Below are 18,335 nucleotides of genomic sequence, written 5' to 3'. Positions count from 1 at the left end.
CCTGGTTGTTATGTGCTCTCCAGTTAACCATTTACGGCCAGCATGGTCTTGTCGAAATGGAAGAGACGAGCAGACCTTTTTCACTAGATCATTTATGCTTGTGTTTTACAAGCTCCAAGTAGAAAACCAGCTACAACAGTAAAATAAGGCTGCTGAATCTATAAATTTCAAACAGAATAGTAAAAAAGCTCCAGACAGAATCAACAGCAATACTGGAACCGTAAGCAGTGTGTCAGGCTGTGCTGCTTGGCTTTTGCTTTGGCAAACACAGTGTATAATCACTGTCGGACATAATAAATATCAGTCCCGGTGGCAGAGCTTACAAAGAATACTGGTTGCTGTGATGCAGAGAAAGTCTTCAGGAAAGATTGTTCATTTTAGGAAATCTTAAAGGCATGTGGATTATCAGAGGGATAAGGATCTCAGCTTCTAAGAAGCAAGACTTGGCCCCTGTGGAGAGATTTCGCCCAGTAAATACAAAATGATCTTGCTGATTGTGTGACTGTCTACATTTTCCGATTGAAGAAAATGTGAAACCGTAAAATATTTTATCTCAAAGGTTGTGTTCATGGAGCTGTATAAAAAGATGGCACTTAACTACCTATGATCTTAATAGGTTGTCAGCAAAACCATCCAAATTGTTCTTTCTGCTCTTCATTCCTTCTTTGCCCCCTCAAGGAGAAACTCAGGCTTAAATGTAAGGAAACACATGTGGGGAGAAACCAGCCCCACCTCAGCTGGGAAACTTTCCCTGCAGTACTGAAAATGCCTGGAAAGCCCAGAAGAAGATTTAAACCTCTAGTTCTCTGTTTATTCTGAGAAATATAAAAGATACTTGGAATAAAAATACCTATTAAAAACTCTTGATATTGCTGTAGTTTTACTCTTTCTCCCCCCTTGCTATCTCAGCTGTTTTAGATGATAGCTAGTTTGCTATCATCAAAACAAATTCTGGATGTATTGCTCTGTCATGGTGCTTGGCTTTTGGGAGTTCCATTGGAGCTTTGGATCTGGAAAGCAGTAGATGAGCTATTAAAAGCATATTAAAAGTTTATGGGCTGCAGGTATAAATATCTCTGGCAATATTCATGATGGACTGGAGATCCTTATGAGAAAACTCGGGTTTATTTCTTCACAGAACAACCTGCCTAGGAAGATACTCATCTTAAAAAGAGAGAGGTCCAATACACATTTGGTACTAAGAGACTAACTCTAGGTCAGATTAAGTGAGAACACCGATTATAATCTCATACTTCTCTAGAGGAAATGGTTGTGTATGAAAAGAAAGTCAACTGTTAATCAGCAGCTAATCATGACCTTTGTAAAGCTTTCCCCTCTCCCTGCTTTCTGGTAGATTGTAACAATGAAGCTCTTAGTCTCTCGTTTTATTAATAGACTTGTTACATATTGCCATATTGCCTAAGCCTAGTGAGACTGAAACGTGTAATCTTATTCACGTGACACTCATTGTGTCCTCACCCCTGACTGCGTTTTTTCCCTGGTGTATCTGGTATGGCTTTGAGCTAGGGAAACTGGATTTCTACATTAAGATCTGGAATTCACATGGGTTTTCTGAAACTGAAGTCAGAAAACATCTGCACCACGTGTATATGCTTCAGTGTGCCATGTGTTTGTGATCCAATATACAGGTTACAAACCAGACTCATTCCTAAGTGAGTTATAAATTGTTAAACTGATTGTTTTGGGAAGAGTTTGATATGTTAAGGGGTTTTTTTTTTTCTTTTTTGGTATATAAGTCTTCCAACATAAACTATTTTTCTTGTGCTCTCCCCTCCACTGTTGGGTTTGTAGCACTCAGAAGGCAGAGGGCAACAACAGAAATCATCCAGGTCTGTAAATCCTTGAAATTTCAGCCAAGTGATTTTTATTGAAGAAAATATATGTTATGTTCATGAAATAAATATGTCTGTTGCAAGTCATATTTAATTTCAAGATATTTTATTTTCACTTTTCAACCTGTGTAAGAGTAATACCCTTTCTTACAGTACCATCTGTTCTCCTTCCTGAAAGTAACCTGGGTTGTTAAAATTATTTACCCTGGGGTTATATATTATCTTTCTTTGCATTAGAAGTCATTTGTTGACTTACTTCCAGCAGAAATTTTTGGGGAACAGAATCTCTAAATATTTATGCACGATGATACATAAAGGGGAAAATAAATAGCATTAAGTGTTTTGCATAATGCAAATTAGATCTGTGTGATCAGGATAAAACTGTCTTCTCTATTTTCTTGCAAGTATCTTACTTATGTAGTGTGGTTTACAGTCTTAAGCTGTAAGAGTGCTCACTGCAGATTTCCATGATGTCATACCTGATTCCGTATGAGATCCTTCTGAGCCAAATGAAAACAAGCATTTCTGTAGCAGCAGTAGCTTTAATGTATTGGCTGCTCATACCATATCACACCATCATGGGCTTTTTTAGGTTCCTACCAGAGGACTTTCTGGAGAGTATTTTTTGGTCAAAGTGTTTTTGGACTGCTTGGGTTAAACTTGAGCAGGTTGCTGAACAGGAAACCGACTACAAAGGAGCACCATTTCTGTATGTACTTTGAGCCTATTAACACTGGAGAGACTGAATGTGCTTATTTTGTAGGAGCTGTAATTTGTAATTGGATCTCCTAACACTAGATTACCAATATTTAGTCTCCCCTTCTTGTGATCTGTACTATATGACCATAACATGATGATCACAGAAAAGCTGGCTCGAGGTCTGGTCTCCAGTGCTTGTTCCACTGCCGTTTCACACACGGGAGGTTTGTGGCTTTTTTTAATACTACCATGCTGATTGTTGAAACTGTTTTTCCTCATCACTAATAGTATGGTTTCTTAGTATAGTCTTGGTTAGTTCTGCCAACTCTCTTCAGTGCTACTCAAGGTTCCTCTGGGTTGGCAGGTGTGTAGCTTTTTCCTCTGGTAATACAGTCATTTTTTATTAAAAAAATGTTTGTAAACTGAAAGGCCACATTTGTAAGAGAATTGAGGACCTGTTGCAATATTCTGATTTCTCTCAAGTTCCTCTGTCTTCGGGAAAAATAGTTACGCTTCTATGCACTGATGCTCAAATGAGAGACTCTTAAAGAACTGTAAATGCTGTAGGGTGGTAATTAGAAATGACTCAAGCAGAACGCCATTTTTCCAGGAAAACCTGAATATTAACAACTCCCGTTGATATGAAATGGTTGAGTGTTATCTTCCCAGAAGACAAGGCTTTGACCTACATGTTCTTTATCTTGGTATATTTTCTTTAATGGGAACAGGATGAATATTAAAGGAAGCTGTACATTTCTGCCTTTAATACACTAGAAAATGAATATCATCATTTAGAGAGGAGATTGCAATTCACCTTGTATTCTGGCAGTCCTCTACTGTCAGTGATCAGATCAAGTTTCTTCCTTTTTTTCTTCTCTGGTTTTGTTTCCTTTTTCTTCTTCCCCAGTGTGTTTTATTGAGGATGGCTTGAATCACAATCATTCCTACATCAGTGGATGTTAATCTACTGCTTCAAAGTGTTGGCTCTTTTGAGGAATTTCTGCCTAGCTTAAGATCAAATTGCATTTGTTATCATGCATATAGGTCTCCAGAAAGACAAATAAATATTTACTTATTAAAACACTACTGCTTCTGCTGAACTAGTATTTTTATTGTTGATAAGAAATACACTTCTTTTGGGAGGTAAAAAATGGGAGAAAATGATAAAATAGTGTAGAGAGCAAGACAAAGTACCTGCAGCTTCAGGGTGTGATTTTTAGAGGTTATCAGGGGTTAGAACAGTTCTGTAACATTTGGTTAGAAAGCATTTGAAGTGCTTTCAACAGCAATGGAAGTACTAAGCTGTTCCCTTGATAAGAACTAAAATGTGCAGTTGGTGATTTAATGAGTGTTTCAGCAGTCTGTATATCCATACATTTTGTTTAGGTTGTACTCTGTATAGTTAACCCCTGTTGTGAAGAAAAACTTCAAAAGCTTGAACTGCATGCGTTGTGTTTTGTGCTGTGGTAGCACCATCTGTAGTACCTCCTGGCATCATTAATCATGGGTGCTGGTCACAGCAATATTGGACCTGAGGGAAACCTCTCAAATAGCAGCCAAGGATAGCAGAAGTCCCCAGGGCTGGAGCCCTGGCACGCAGTGACGTTTTGGCATGTCATGGGCTCTGTGTGGTGGCTGTCCCCTTCCCTTGGCTGTCTCTTGCATACAGTATATATGATGGGTCCCAGCTGCCCAGGCTGGAGGGTTTTGGGTTTTTAATAGAACATAGATTCTTACCATAGTTGGCATCTTTTAAACTTTGAAGAGATATTGGCAGCTAACTCAATAGAGGGAGCTCCGCTACTTTACTGTTAGAAGCAGCGCGTCTCAGCTTTTCCCAGACCTCTGGCTTCAGCCAGAAAGTTATATTAAAAGTCTTTGTTTCTTCACACTGTTTTGTAGTGGTAGGCTTTGTTACTGCAAGCATCTTACTTTCATCACAGCCTTCCTGTTGCATGAAGGGGAAGGAAGGGCAAATCCAAATCACATACTAGACAGACCCAAAGAGATGACTCAATTAGAGACGTTCTCTTTTGCTGCAAGGCTTTGGGTGTTTTAGATGGATACACTACAGAATCAGGTTTTTAAGTGACACTTGGGGAGGCAGGTGGTGAGATTCATGGAGAAGAATTAGAATAAAAAGGGAGTATTTTCAGGGATGGAATGGGCCAAAAGTGGTGTGGCATGAAATAGGGTACAAAGAGGATAAGGAAAGGATTGTACCAGACTTATTGTTGTGGTGAGAGAAAGCTAGAACACTTCCAGTAAAATGCTAGGTAGGATATTTGTTAAAAAAAATCTGTTTTTTCAGTAAGTTCTTCTAGGATTTTTTTTTAAGGGGAAGTGGAATATGTATGCCATTCTGTAAACATGGTCATTGTGAAAGAAGCCAGCTTAGGTGTGTGCTGGTATGCTTTTAACCCATTCCATGTCTTTAATGCAGAAAAGCATACATACAGAAAGCTGATAACTGCTCTGTAAACTTAGGACTTTATATTTTTCATCAATACTTTCCTTTTTAAAATATTATTTCTTATCAGATGGTTTTGAAACTAATTATGAAGTCCAATTAAAGAGCAGCACTCCTAAAAAAATATTCTTTCAGTCACCTTCAAGTAAGCCTGTAATGAACTCAGCATTATTCTTCAATCAGATGAATCATGGACAAATGCCCTTTATTATTTCACTTGCTGCAGAAGTTTCATTTTTTAAATCAATTTTTCTCCAATTTAACTAAAGAAACTAACCATAGATAGTGGAGAACAAAATAGATATAGCTTGTGTACAGCTTGATTTAAGTGTGGCATTTTATATACAACTGACTTATTTCATGGTTTGGTTGTTTTGCCTTTTTAATGTGAGTTTTTGGTGGGGTGGGTTTTGGGTTTGTTTGTGCTGTTGTTGTTTGCTTGTTATTGTTAGAAAATGCAGTAATTTATTTTTTGAGAACTCACTATTGAGCTGAGTGAGTTTTTCATGCTTAGGAAGAATTCCTAAGACTCATATTTTAGAGGATTGGCACAGTTTATCTCTGAGGTGGAATGGTAAATGTTCACTTAAGAGTCTGTAAATGGGTACCTTACAGAGAATACATGGGTTGAACTGGGCTTAAAAATGGGCAATTGAATGGAACTGTGAGATCTCAAAATTATTTGTGAGGTGCTGTTCTTTTAATTGCAGCTTCTGAATTATTTTGCTGTTGATGAGATAGCTAGAGTATTAATCTATGCCTTTTTCCATTTTGGCATGGAATTTTTGTTTGCGAAATGTACAAAGCACCATGTGTTTAGCAAAGTGAGTTCTGTGACTTATCCACATAAAATCATGGTGTGTTGGTTTATTCTAGTTGTTCTGGAGAGTAGAGATGAACTTAATGGCCTTTACCTACAAAACCATACATGGAACAGGGAAAGGACAAATGGAATATTTAGGCAGGATTGGGGAGCTTCAGTGTAGCTATGTAACTTCAGAGAAGAATGCTGAATCAATTTCTTCATTCATGATACAGCACATCAAATGCTTGCCTGTGGAGAGGATTATAGGGTAGGTTTTATCTTAAAATCCACACAGTGACACCCCATTATGGGATTTGCTTTCTAAAACTGGGGAAGGTGGAAATTTCTGACACTGACAGCAAAGTAGTGCCCTGACAACTGGTGATGTAAATCCAGAAAACATTTGCATCTTACACTTGACAGTTTTAAAGGTTAGTGAGGGGATAAGTTTTCCAAATTTAACTCATGACTGAGATTTTTGTCAAGTATTTTTAATGTTACTCTTCAGTTTTCAAACTGCTGCACAACTTGCTGCTAAACTTGAGCCCTGCCTACACACAGAAGCAATAAGGAAGTCAGTGTTATAAATGTCCCAGCAGCTTCCAGTTTGAGTGAATTATGTTTCTTACTATTGTGTTTCTGCACAGACAAGAACTAAGTGATTCAAAGCTTTACAGTTAGTAAAGTAATTCTAGTAATTGTGATTAGTAATGGAGTCCTGTGGTTTGAAACAGTCACCAATGTATGAGTAAATGATGACAGCTACTTCGCATTGCATATGTTTATATTTTGCACCTTTGTTTTCCACAATATTTTTTGTTTTGTTAAATATTTAAAGCTTCTAGAAAATGGTTTGCTCTGGTAGTTTTGCTCTTGACATGGTTTCTGTAACAGGACTTTTGGAGGGGTGACTATTCCATAGTTCCGTTTTACCTGGCACATCACACTGCTGTTGAATGATGCAACATGTTCTGTTTTACCTTTGAAGTTTAAGTCCTTTATCCTCAAGATTTAACCCCAGTTAATATGAGGTGCCCCACAGCAGCAAATTCCGAAGTGTCTGTATGAATCTCGGAGTGCGCCTTCTGGAAGTTCACCTGCAGGCTTGGTAAGGGTCAGGTTCTGGTATTTCATCCAGACTCCCTTGTGTCTGTGGGTCATTTCTTGTCACTTTAAGTACCCTGGGTTTGTAGGAACCCAGAGTGCAGAGAATATTTCTCTCCGTGTTTTGAGGGGTTTCACCTCCCTGAACAACACAGCTTTTGACCTCTGTCTGTGGAAAAAACTGCCTACTCTTAGAGAAGAACTAGAAACTACACTAATGTAAATTAGATGATAGACTTCTAGGTAAGGTTGTCACAGGGTGAAAAATTTAGAGGTTTTGGGTTTGTTAAGGTAGTAAATAGATAAAAGCAAAAAACATCAAAATGGAGGATTGTTGTTGTTCTCCAAACCTTCTTCTTTTTCTACTACTCCATATTCTGCAGTTCAAGTAGTTTGGGATGATTGGACAAAGAATTCCACAGTTCCTGGCTGTGTTATTAAATAATTGGTAGAAAAGTAAAATTAATGTATGTTTTAGTAACCATTGGTTGACTTACCTTTAAAAAGGCTGTGTAATCTTGATAATTCGACTTTCTCCTGTATTCTCTGCTTTGTGCTATGTCTGGGTCACGTTAGTGACTCTTTTTTTCTGATAAGACTTAATAAACAACTATCAAGAAGCAGCGAAGGCTGAGAGTCCCCATTTGTCTCTGGAACTCCTGGCAAGGACTTTAAAAACTCTCTCCCATCAGGAGAGGTTTGATTACAGCACGATCAATGTCATGGGGTGTTAAATCCAAAACTTCTGCACAGTCTAAAACTTTTTAAGATAGTGGGAAATAAGTGGTGTGTTGCAAAGGAGACTACCATGGATGTAGAGGCAGGTTAACCATTTCTTAGTAGATTCACAGAATATTTTTCTCATCTTCTATGCCTCCTAGCATACTGCCTGCTCTGTAAGAAAGTTCTTTCCTTGTCTTGAAAGAGCCTTAAGCCCTTGGTATCTGCAGCCAGAAGGAAGGCAAACTTTCTGGCCTATGTATAAAACTGCTGGTGTATCAGAGGGCCATAAGAGATGCATAGTGTCTGCCTGAGAGCCAAAGGGATAGGAGCAGGGGAAGTGAGAACTGTGGTTTTTTAGAGGTCTTGTGGGAGTGGGAATGTAGCTGGGTGTTGGGGCATGCTACTAGCAGTGTTAGGCTCTGCAGAGCCTGCTGGGTGTCGTCATCCAGCAAAGGGGGCCTTGGTTGGAATGCTGAGGCAGCCACCAGGGCAGCACAGCTCAGTGTGGGGAGCTTTGGAGTTCTCTTGGACAGCATGCAGCTCAAGAGCCAGCAGGCAGGATCTCCCTGTAATGGTGGTCACCTGTAATTCCATGGTGGCTGTTTCATTTCTGCTGCCTAAGAGGGGAAAGATCTCTATTCCTCCCAAGCATGAGAAATTCCCACCTTTTGCTGGGGGCATGTTTGCTCTCTGACCTACTGCAGAGAGGTGTCTGCTTACTTTAGAAACATCTCACTTTTTTTTTCTGCTCTGAATGGTGCATGAAGCCCTCTGTGGCTCACTTTTTAATCATTATGTCCATCTGCAAGTACAGCAGTGATAAGGAAAGATGGGTTTCAGCACATCCAGCATGCTCACAATCTTTGGCTCTCTTTCCATTGCATCAGTGGCACAGGGCATAGAGGAATGAATAACACTGTGTTTCTTTAGTGAATGCTGAATGGCTGAATGTGAGCTGCCAGCAGCTTTATCCAGAAAAGTGGGGTGTTGGGAGGAGTGATATCTGCACCCAGAGGAGGATAGGCAGGTGAATCATTTCTAGCTGGAATGCTCAGTCCAGTTTTATTTGATGTGGGAGTAGTTTTGAAGGCTGAGGTTGATGGCTCAGTCCAAAAGCTTGTCAATTTTTCTGGGCAGAAGTAGTACGTTCGAAGTGTTTCTCAAAATGATTTATTCTTAGTTTTACATATGGTTACTCCTGAGGGCCACATATGAGCTTCACACTGGAAATTTTGTGTATTTATAAAAACTTAGCCCTCTTGGTATGGTGGGATGCCTTGTTTCTGGTGTGGATTCTAATACACAAAAGTAGCATCCATAGCTTGATTTTACTTGTGTTTCAACTGGTTTCTAGTCTTCCTGGGAGGCGTTGTCGTCTGTAAACAGCAACAATTGTTCTGGGAAGCTTTTCATGTAAACGTGAGAGAGCAGAGTGCTGAGCATGTGGGGACCATGACTCCTTGTGAGGAGGCTCTCTTCATGCAATAGAGTCAATATTTGCTATTTTTTTGGACATGCTGTACAGTATAGATTTTTTTCATGACCACAGAAGGAGGTTGGTGGCTCACAGACTGCAAGTTCTGTGACAGTGTGATAAACTCTACATAAAACTTGAGGGACCCTGTTAATTAAAAATAGAAACTTTAAAAGGAATATTGCAATGAAAATCTCATTTTCTTGCTGGAGCGTTTCATGATGCCTGAAAGGGTTTTTTAGTTGGCTTTTAAGTCACTTCTAATTCTGTTTTTTGCATTTTCTTTTCCTTCTTTAAAGCTGAACTGTGTCTTTAGGGAAGGATAGCTACTAGAAAACCAAAAGTTTTATTGGGACTTGCGTTAATTCCAGGTGTGAGGTTATGACCTAAATCTTCCAGCTGCTGATAAAATGCTAAGCTCTGCAGTTTTCCATTATCTTCCTCAACAGCAACTTGAAATTTAAAAAGAACCCAAAACCCAGAGTTTCTTTAATTCCCTCTGGTTGGGGAACACTGAGGACTGGATGTGGATTTGGTGTTGGATGGGGTTTTTCGGTTGGTTTTGTTGGTTGGTTGTTTTGTTGTGGATTTCTTTTTTCCTTTAAGTATAACTTAATGAAAGAGGAAATTGATCAGTGTTCTCTGAAAACAGTGGCACCATATGCCAGGATTTTCAAACAGTGGTATTTGTAGAAGCTTTTGTGAGCTGGGACTGACAGTGGCTTAGGAGAACCATTTTTCCCTTGGACATGTGAGCACTCCTGGGTTGTTAAGTCAGGGTGGAAGTACCACAGCGTACATTTCATTTGAAAGAATTTGAGTGATCTCTGGTACTTTAGTGGTGAAAAAATTATATAAGATTTATGTTTCTTGTGGCATTTGCTTGAAGCTATGCTTCAAACATAATGGACACTTCACATCCTTTGGCTGCTTGGCAATGCTTTAGTTGCAAGTGCAAGGCTGGATAGTTTGTATGGTCTGCTTCTGCAATGGATGCACATCCTTGATAATTTCTATTGACAACAAGGTGTTGGTGAGTCTGGAATGCTTAATCTTCTGCAAATCATGTTTGCAAATATACCAGATGAACTGTATGTTGAAGAGCTCTCCCAGTGTCAGGGATGGGTGAACTTTGCCCTGCAAGGCTTGGAGCAGGGAAGTTTCCTTGTGATCAGAACCTGAACAGCACGTGTCCAGGTCAAAGAGCTCAGGGACATCCAGCTCCCACCACCATTTGCTTCAGGAGTAGCAATTCCTGTGAGACACTATTTCTTCCCTGTGTTGCAGGAAGGGACTAGGCTGAGTGTTTTGTGACTCTCGAGGCAGTCTGACAGTGCCAGCTGGTACCACCAGCTACTGCTGCAGCTGAGGAGCATCAGTGTCTGTGATTTAGCCTTGGACTGAACCCTCATGTGGGCTTTAACTATGCCTTCTAGGTGCTGTATTTTGTATATTGCCACATGTGATCTCTTCTATTGATGACACACACGAATGAAGGTTTAAAATTTTGTAAAGTGAGTTGGATGCTAAAGCTGTGCTTTACTGACGTTTTATTTTGAGGGGAGTCTGAACCTGACTTTTCAAAATCATGGGAAAGGGAAAATGATGCAAAGATTACTTAAATTCTTATCCACCAATTTTTATTCTTTTGGCAGCTGAAGTTTAAGAGAAAAGGTCTAGATTTCTTGTTTAAAGAAAGCAAAATAACAGAGGTATTTTTGATTTATAAAGCACTTGAACATCAAAAGATATTTGAGAATGTTTCAGGCTGAGAAATAGAATTTTTTTTTTGCTAACGTATTGTTTGCTTAACTTCAGTGTCATTGACTAGTGTACGTCTCTATGTTCTGTAGGCTTTGGAGAGTGAAGACTTTAGAGGTCGGAACAATTAAAGCTGGAGCATCTAGGATTGCAACAGCAGCACTTTGGATCTTTGACAGGGTGTATTAATGTGTCTACTTAAAAGTTCACTTTTCTGTCACTATTCTGTAAGCAAATATTTATGACTGGAACATTTACAGACTAGAAAGAGAAGTTTGCTGTCAGTAGCGGTGATCGAGCCAAAGATACAGATCAGCATCTCTGCAGAGTGGCATACCCAAATAAAAGGCAAAGAACTTACTTCCAGCATATCCAACCAGGTATGTCCCTAAAGCCTGTGAAAATAAATAAATAAAAATCATGGGAAGGGGTCTTTGCAATGCTGACCAGGGAGGATACAATGTCATTTGGGAAGCTGGGACAGAAGGAACAGACAGTGCGCGGGCAGGAGGAGCTGTAGCTGGCGTGTGTGGGGCTTGCATGTCTTGTGGCTGTGAGTTTCTGGAGAACAGTCGGCTGAGTCTGAGGGCAGCCCTGCTTTTGGATCAGGGTTGTCATGTCCCCTGCTGCTGCAGAGACGGGGAAGGAGTGTTGGTGGTGGAGAGCCTGGGATGGGAGAGCAGGCAGGCCGTGGCAGGAGGAAGGAAGCAGAAGGCCCTGGCACAGCTGCACAGAGCCGGTGTGTGCTTCCTCTTCCCCTTATGTGGATGGGGGAGGAAACTCCTCTGCACAGAAAGGGCAGCTGGATTTGGGCTTGCGAGTGAAACAAGTTGTGACAGGAGAACAGAAAGCATTCTGAGAAATGGTGGGGTTGAGGAGAGCCCCTGATCAGAGTATTTTGAGGGAGAGGAGCAGGGGAGAACCCAGTTTCAAGGTAGGCAGTGCCTGCCCTCCCCTGTCTGTATCTTCACATGCTCCCCTGGGTTTGGCAGTCACACCCTTCCCTTTCACCTGCCATAATTTAGCAGGATGTCCATTTTGGTAAAGATCATGTTACTGCCATGTCACCATGTTGTTCGTCTTCTGTCAGCCACACAGCTGAGTGATATTTCCTGTCTCAGGAAGCCGTCTCTGCTTCCCCACAGGGATTTTGCAAAGCTGACACGTTCTTACACTGGGAATACGTGCCTTGTGCTTGTAGAACAATCACCTGGACTAACACACCCTTTATAGACAGCCTCCCTTCTCCATGTAGGGGTCAGGACAGATAAACTGAAAAGCTCTTCATACTGACAGTCTTTTTGGGGGGAGACCCTCAGTGATTTCGTCTAATTGTCATAAGAGTCTTGGTGTATGAGGTAATGTGTCGGGGAAAGGGTGTCATGTGCTGAGCATAATCGGTGGGTGACCTAAATGTCTGTCTCTGTGCTGTTGGGCCACCAGATGTTCTCTGGGGTGACTCACACCTTACAATGTGGGCATTCAAGGTGGTCAAAAATCTCTCACTCCTGGCAGGAAGCAGCCTGTGTTCTCGCAATGCATTTTTACCAGTTCTAAAGAAATGTAACATTAGTTGTTTAATAAGAACATTGTAATAAATGCAGATATATGATGCACTGTTGCTGAAATTGCAACAGTCAACTATTTTTCTGATCTAAGCCTGTTCATGCTGTGTCTGGACTGAGGTAGGGAGAATCAACCTGTGGTAGTTGACAGGTGCTGTAAACCTATAACAGCAGCTTTGCTTAGTTACTAAATCCAGAAACTGAGCTAGCACAATAGTGTTGGGCCATGATCCAGCATGTGTTTGAACACCCAGCTTTGAAATTATTTGAGTATTTTAATAGATTCTTAAAGACCTAATTTTTAGGATTGAGATAGCAGGGCCCATGCAGAGGGGGCACAGGAGGATACAGTAAACCATGGTGTAGAGGCTGTTAAGATGCTAGATACTGGCTGTGAGTCATAGGATCTTCTGCTCCTTGCAGAGCGTGTTGAGCTATCATGACTTGCAGAGAAATAGTTTAGGTAGGGGGTTGATCTAGTTCAGTCTTCCCAAGACTGATGCAAGTTCACCTCTTTGGCTGACTTTTTAAAGCCTCCATTTTTAAATTGCACACGCATGGTTTTCCCATCTATAAAATATAATGTATGAGAATGAATATATATTTTTTTTGTGCCTGTCAGCAGGGAATAGGCAGCTTACTAAGCTTTCTTGAGTATAATTTTAAATGGAGAAAATGGTTCTATATAAACTGAGATTATCTCATCACAATATTTTTATGATAGTTAATTAAAATGTGAGAAAATCCTTTAGAGCAGATTTGCAGTTTTGTGACTTTTATGAGACTTAACATGAGAGATCTATTTTTATAGTTATGCCTTCTTATTAGTTTTGGGATTAGGATATGTTTAAATGCATGGCTATCAAATCCTGTGATGATTACTTGTTTATTTTGCAGTATAGACTAATTCAGTTATGGTCCCATTCATGTGGTTTTGTGTCCCACTTTTCAACGAGATATTGTAGTGCTTTATTGTTATTGCTATTTAAAATAAACTCCCTGAATAGTTTTAATTTCAGCTTGTATTTTTTTAAATATTAAGTTTCAGTGAAGCATATTTGATTAGATTGTTGTGAATAATGGTCATTTAGGTTGTTCCAGCTCCTGGACATCCATTTTCATTATACTGGAAGACTGTAAAATGTAAGTGAAGGAAGGATCACTGTGACTAGCTGCAAGAGACTTAAATACTTAAAAAGTTGTCGAGACATAAATAAAATCCTGTAAAACCTTGGCTCTCAGTGCATAAAACTGTGATAGGAAGCAAGACCTGTAGAAAATTTACTGGGATAAAGCAGGAGTTATTGAAGACTGGCATGTGCTCTGTTCCCTTTGCAGTGGACAGGCACGTCAGTGGAAGATTGATCTCTAGGCATGGTGCTTTCTACTTGAACTCATCCTCAGTCTAAAGAAATAATGGGCTTAAACAAATATTTTTTTTGTTTTGCTTTAACCATGCCTATGATAGCATGACAGCATGAATCTTTTAATCACAGGCTCATCTGTCATCTCAAATAACACCTGGGAGTTTTTTGCAGAATTTCTCAGTCTAGGAATCATTCCATCAGAAGTGAATGTGATGAGGATTCGAAGTCCTTTGCCTTGACCTATTTGTGTGAGTGACCATGGGGAGAGACTTGTGCTCTAGGCCAGCAGGAGATTATGCAAAGGAGTAAAGGACACTGCTCTTTTCTCCCTGTGGGTCATTAAACACAAGCTTTAGGGGTTTTGGGACAATCTAGAGAGGAAGCACATCAGATAAACATTAGGTAGAATTCTCAGGGCTAACTACCCAGCAGACTTTGCTCAATAATATAATGCATGTTTCCCTGATGCTTCTATGCCAGCTCAGGTGTGAGCATAGATGTGCTTACGTAAGCAGACTGCACTGTCAAAAACAGAGCAAGGGAGAGGAAGAAGGGAGAATTGTTATGCTGCCAGGAATACACATGCTAATGAGAGCTATGTTTATATTAGCAGACTATTCTGATACATCTAATTAATCAGAATTTGTCTACCAAACTATGTCTTGGAGATCTAGAAACATGGGGATTATGAGATTTGCCAGATCTCTGTGGCACAGATCTTCTTGGGAGACTTGTGAAACAATGGCTAATGATTGCTTTTGACTCCTAGATTCCCTCCCAGAAAAGTAGAAACTTAAGATAACCTTGAATCTCATTTTGTCTCAGGCCATTTACCCAGTAGTAACACTACATACACTGAAGTAGTCCATATAATTTTTTATGGCAATTTGAGTTCAGTCTTTATTCATAGAGGGGAAAGTAGGCAGTGAAACAAACTGTTAAATAAAATACCAGCGTTTCACATACAGGCTTTCATACCAGTGCAGTTGGATGCATACTGAAAGGGAGAATCAATTATATACCTGCTGCTTATCAGAAGTTAGCAAACAGTAAATGCAGTTTCATTTTTATAATCAATTACCTAGCCCTGAAACTTGTTAGCAAAGGTTAGGAGCTGTAATAATTTTCAGTGAATGCCTACACATTATCTCAGTGTATTTCTACATGCTGCATTTTAGGGAGATGAAGGAAAAATGTTTCTTTCCTGAAGTCTTTTAAATTGGCTTCTGAACGATGAGGGTCAAGCTCTTCAATTTCTAAGCTCAATTTACATTCATCCCACAACAAAAATGATGGTGTGTACTTTCTCATTAGTCAAACACCTTGTTTTTTCACTTGTAAGCATAGATTACTTTACTTTCAGCTTTGTGAGTTTAAAGAATGCTTGCATCCCTGCATGGTTAGTTCAGCCACACCATTGTTCAGAATTTAAAGATGAGTGGGAGAGTAACAAAGGATAACTTTCTTCTTTTTTTGTTATTTTATTTTCCTCCAACATTCTCAACAAGGATCCAAAATTCTTTGTATGCAGAAGTTATTTGTTGCTGGTGACAGGCTGTGAGTGCATTGTGACATGTAATTGTCAATCTTTCAGTCCTGCTAGCCCAGTGTTTGCTGTTTATATACAACCTTTCATGTTCTTATTTTTTAAATACCTTCTTGTCAAACACTCCTTTATTTTTCCTCAAATGTTCTATAACTGATGTTTGATTATTAACTCTTCTATGATGGTATTTCTGGAGGCTTGTGCAGGCTTTGTTTCTGGTTTTCTGCTGGATGGCAGCATATCCTGTCAGAGTTGCATATCTCTGCATAGCTTGCTTCACTGAAATATTTTAAAAAAATATCTTTTGTGCAGTATAATACTTGAGGGTGGTTTTTTTGTTGTTGTTTTTTTTGGGGGGGTTTTTTGGTTGGGTTTTTTTTTAAGTTCCTAATATCTGCAGCTATCAGAAATGGTTGGATCAAGTTTCTCCACTAGCCAGATCATGCCCAGTAGGGTATTTGATTTGTTTGTATTTCTTGGTTATTTTGCCCAAGATAAAATTAATTTTGGTGAAACTGGGTGTCTTGTACCTCTTCTTTGTTTGTTTATTTCTCTTTGAGCATGGTAAAATCTACTGAAACTGCTTGGTGTTACCAGTTGAGTTTTTGCTCATTTTTAATTACAGAAAAAGCATTCTTGCTCTCTGTTAATTTTATAGTTATTTAACACAACTATTTGTTATTTATTGTTCAAGGCTGGTTTTCATAGACCAGTTAGTTTCTGAATCATACTGTATCATAGGCATCCTGTTTTTTCAAAGAGTGTTTAATTGGCATTAGTCAGGCTCTCATTAACTGCATTTTCTGTTTCAGTATTATCTTTTTTGGTAATTGACTTAGTGTCCTCACTGCATCTCTATTTTTAAAAGTGGTAGATAGCATTTGAATCTCTGGAAATGTCCAGTCATTTTAAGTTTGTGGAAGTTTTTCTTCCCAGGTCCTCACCAAGAAACTCAACTGCCAGCTGCAGATTGCAGCAGCAGTGAAAATGAAAACATTTCTTAGGTACTCTTGATATCTTTATTTAACTCAGAAATCTTTATTTAACGGGAAGCAATGGTAAGAACAACAACCTCCTCTAGTCTGACTGGCTCGATGCTCCTTCAGGCCTCGATATCTGTGGTTAGAGGGGCTATTTTTCTATTCTCCAAGACCATGCATGTCTTCTCAAGTTGTCCCAAGCTTCTGCACAAATTAGTCAGGGAATCCAGACCACACAGATGGTTTAACTAACTCTTCAGTGAGCAGGGGGTTGATTGCAGGGCCGGTGTCTTCTGGCAGTGGTGTTCTGGGGTGCTAAGTGTGCCTGGGGCTGTGCAAGGATCCTGGAATGAGCACAGCACTCTGGAGGGGAAAGATGTAGCTGTGGTACTGCGCTAGGAGTTGATTTATGAAGGTGCTGCTCAGTTGCATTGTCAACAAGGCAGTTTTCCTTCTGGTTTTGTTGCTACCTTGTGGAACATCAGCTCAGAGGTGCCCGAGCCATACAAAAGGGGTTGGAGACTTGCAAGACTGTTTCTCAAAGTCCCGTGTGGATAGGACAGGGACATAAGAGTGAGCTCTGCCCTCTGCAGAGATGAGAGAAGGGTATTAGAATGAAACTGGTTTGTCACCATCACCACCTCATCCTGGCCAGGTGGGGTTGTCCCTCTAGCAAATGCTGCTGCACCTGAGGCAGTGCTGCTGCCGGATGCCTGGGGGAGCAGGAGCTGCTTGGTTTGCTGCTGGCTGGGTCAAAAACTCAGTGGAGCTCATTTGTATAATCATCTAAAATGACAGAATGAAAGAATTTAAGTAGCCTGGGAAGGACTCTGTTGCTGCATGAAAGGAGAAATTGGATGGAGATGGCAAAGCTAAGTGTAAGGTAAAGGAAAAGAAAAGCAGAGGGAATGAGGGCTGTTGCAGAATTTTTTTCAAAAATTAAAAAAAAAAATAAAAATTGCTTACTGACATTAAGTAATGAAGCCCAGGAATGGTTTCTTTGCTTTCTATTTTATATTTTACACAGCTTATAAAAATGATATAACGGTACTTCATTTATGCCTATCAATAATTGAGTCTGTAATTAAGGCTTTTATTACCAATAAACCCTTGTGATTCTGTGTGTAGTGAATATTATTAAAGCCCATTTTTCATTATAAATTCCTCCTGTTGATCAGTTATTAAAGTGGTATTTTTTAATTTTAAAATAAATGACATAAAGCATTTAGTTGGCAATTTTTTTTTTTTTTTGTGAACTAAGAGTAGAAGAGAGCGATGCAACAGAGATGATGATCCAAACACTGCTATCTCCATTTTTTTATCTCACTAAGAAAACATAGAATTATTTTCTTTTTCAAATGGGCCTTGGGCAGTGTTGACTGAATGTGTTTTAATTCTCTGTTACTACATTGCAGTTCTTTGTTTTGCTTTATTCCTCAAAAGCTATGCAAGTTCAAATGCAAGGAAAATAAACTGTAACAGAGGTTTTCATAAGCTGCTTCCTGCAGATTAACATGTACTTCTGCAGATGCCTTTTTTCCTTATGCTTTGTGTCCTATTACCGCACTGTAGAAACATCCTACAGAAGAAAAACACATAGTGGTGTGAGTGGACTCCTGATCACTGTATTTTCATATAGTGTGACTGGTTTCCTTAAAATAAGGAAATAAAAATACTGCTTAATTATTTGCTGTTACTGTCTGCATTTTAATATTGAAAATACAGGTTAGATAATGTTTTGACTTGAAATTTGGTGAAAGAGAGCATGCTGTGCTATACAGCAATGGTTTCTGCTCCAGCATGGGCTGTTTCTCAATATCCTGAGCATTTTTCCTCCTACCAAGTGACTTGTTGCTGAAGCTGGAGCTGCTGCTTTGAAGACTCTTGTCTTTAAAAGCAGATCTGTACTTCAGACTTTTTGCTTTTTTCCACAGTTCGAGGAAATTGGCACCTGACTGGGTTTTTTAATTTTCCCCTCCTTTCTTCCT

The 18,335-nt window shown here is 39.6% G+C and overlaps 1 protein-coding gene across 2 annotated transcripts in view; it reads left to right on the top strand.

Annotated features, from left to right (window-relative positions):
• Positions 1-18,335, top strand: part of ALCAM (activated leukocyte cell adhesion molecule) — a 118,480-nt gene that overhangs the window by 1,712 nt on the left and 98,433 nt on the right. The window lies entirely within an intron of this gene.

The sequence above is a fragment of the Corvus moneduloides genome, chromosome 2 (assembly GCF_009650955.1).
Source record: "Corvus moneduloides isolate bCorMon1 chromosome 2, bCorMon1.pri, whole genome shotgun sequence".
Classification (NCBI taxonomy): Eukaryota; Metazoa; Chordata; class Aves; order Passeriformes; family Corvidae; genus Corvus; species Corvus moneduloides.
This window is presented reverse-complemented; position numbering and strand designations above follow the sequence as displayed.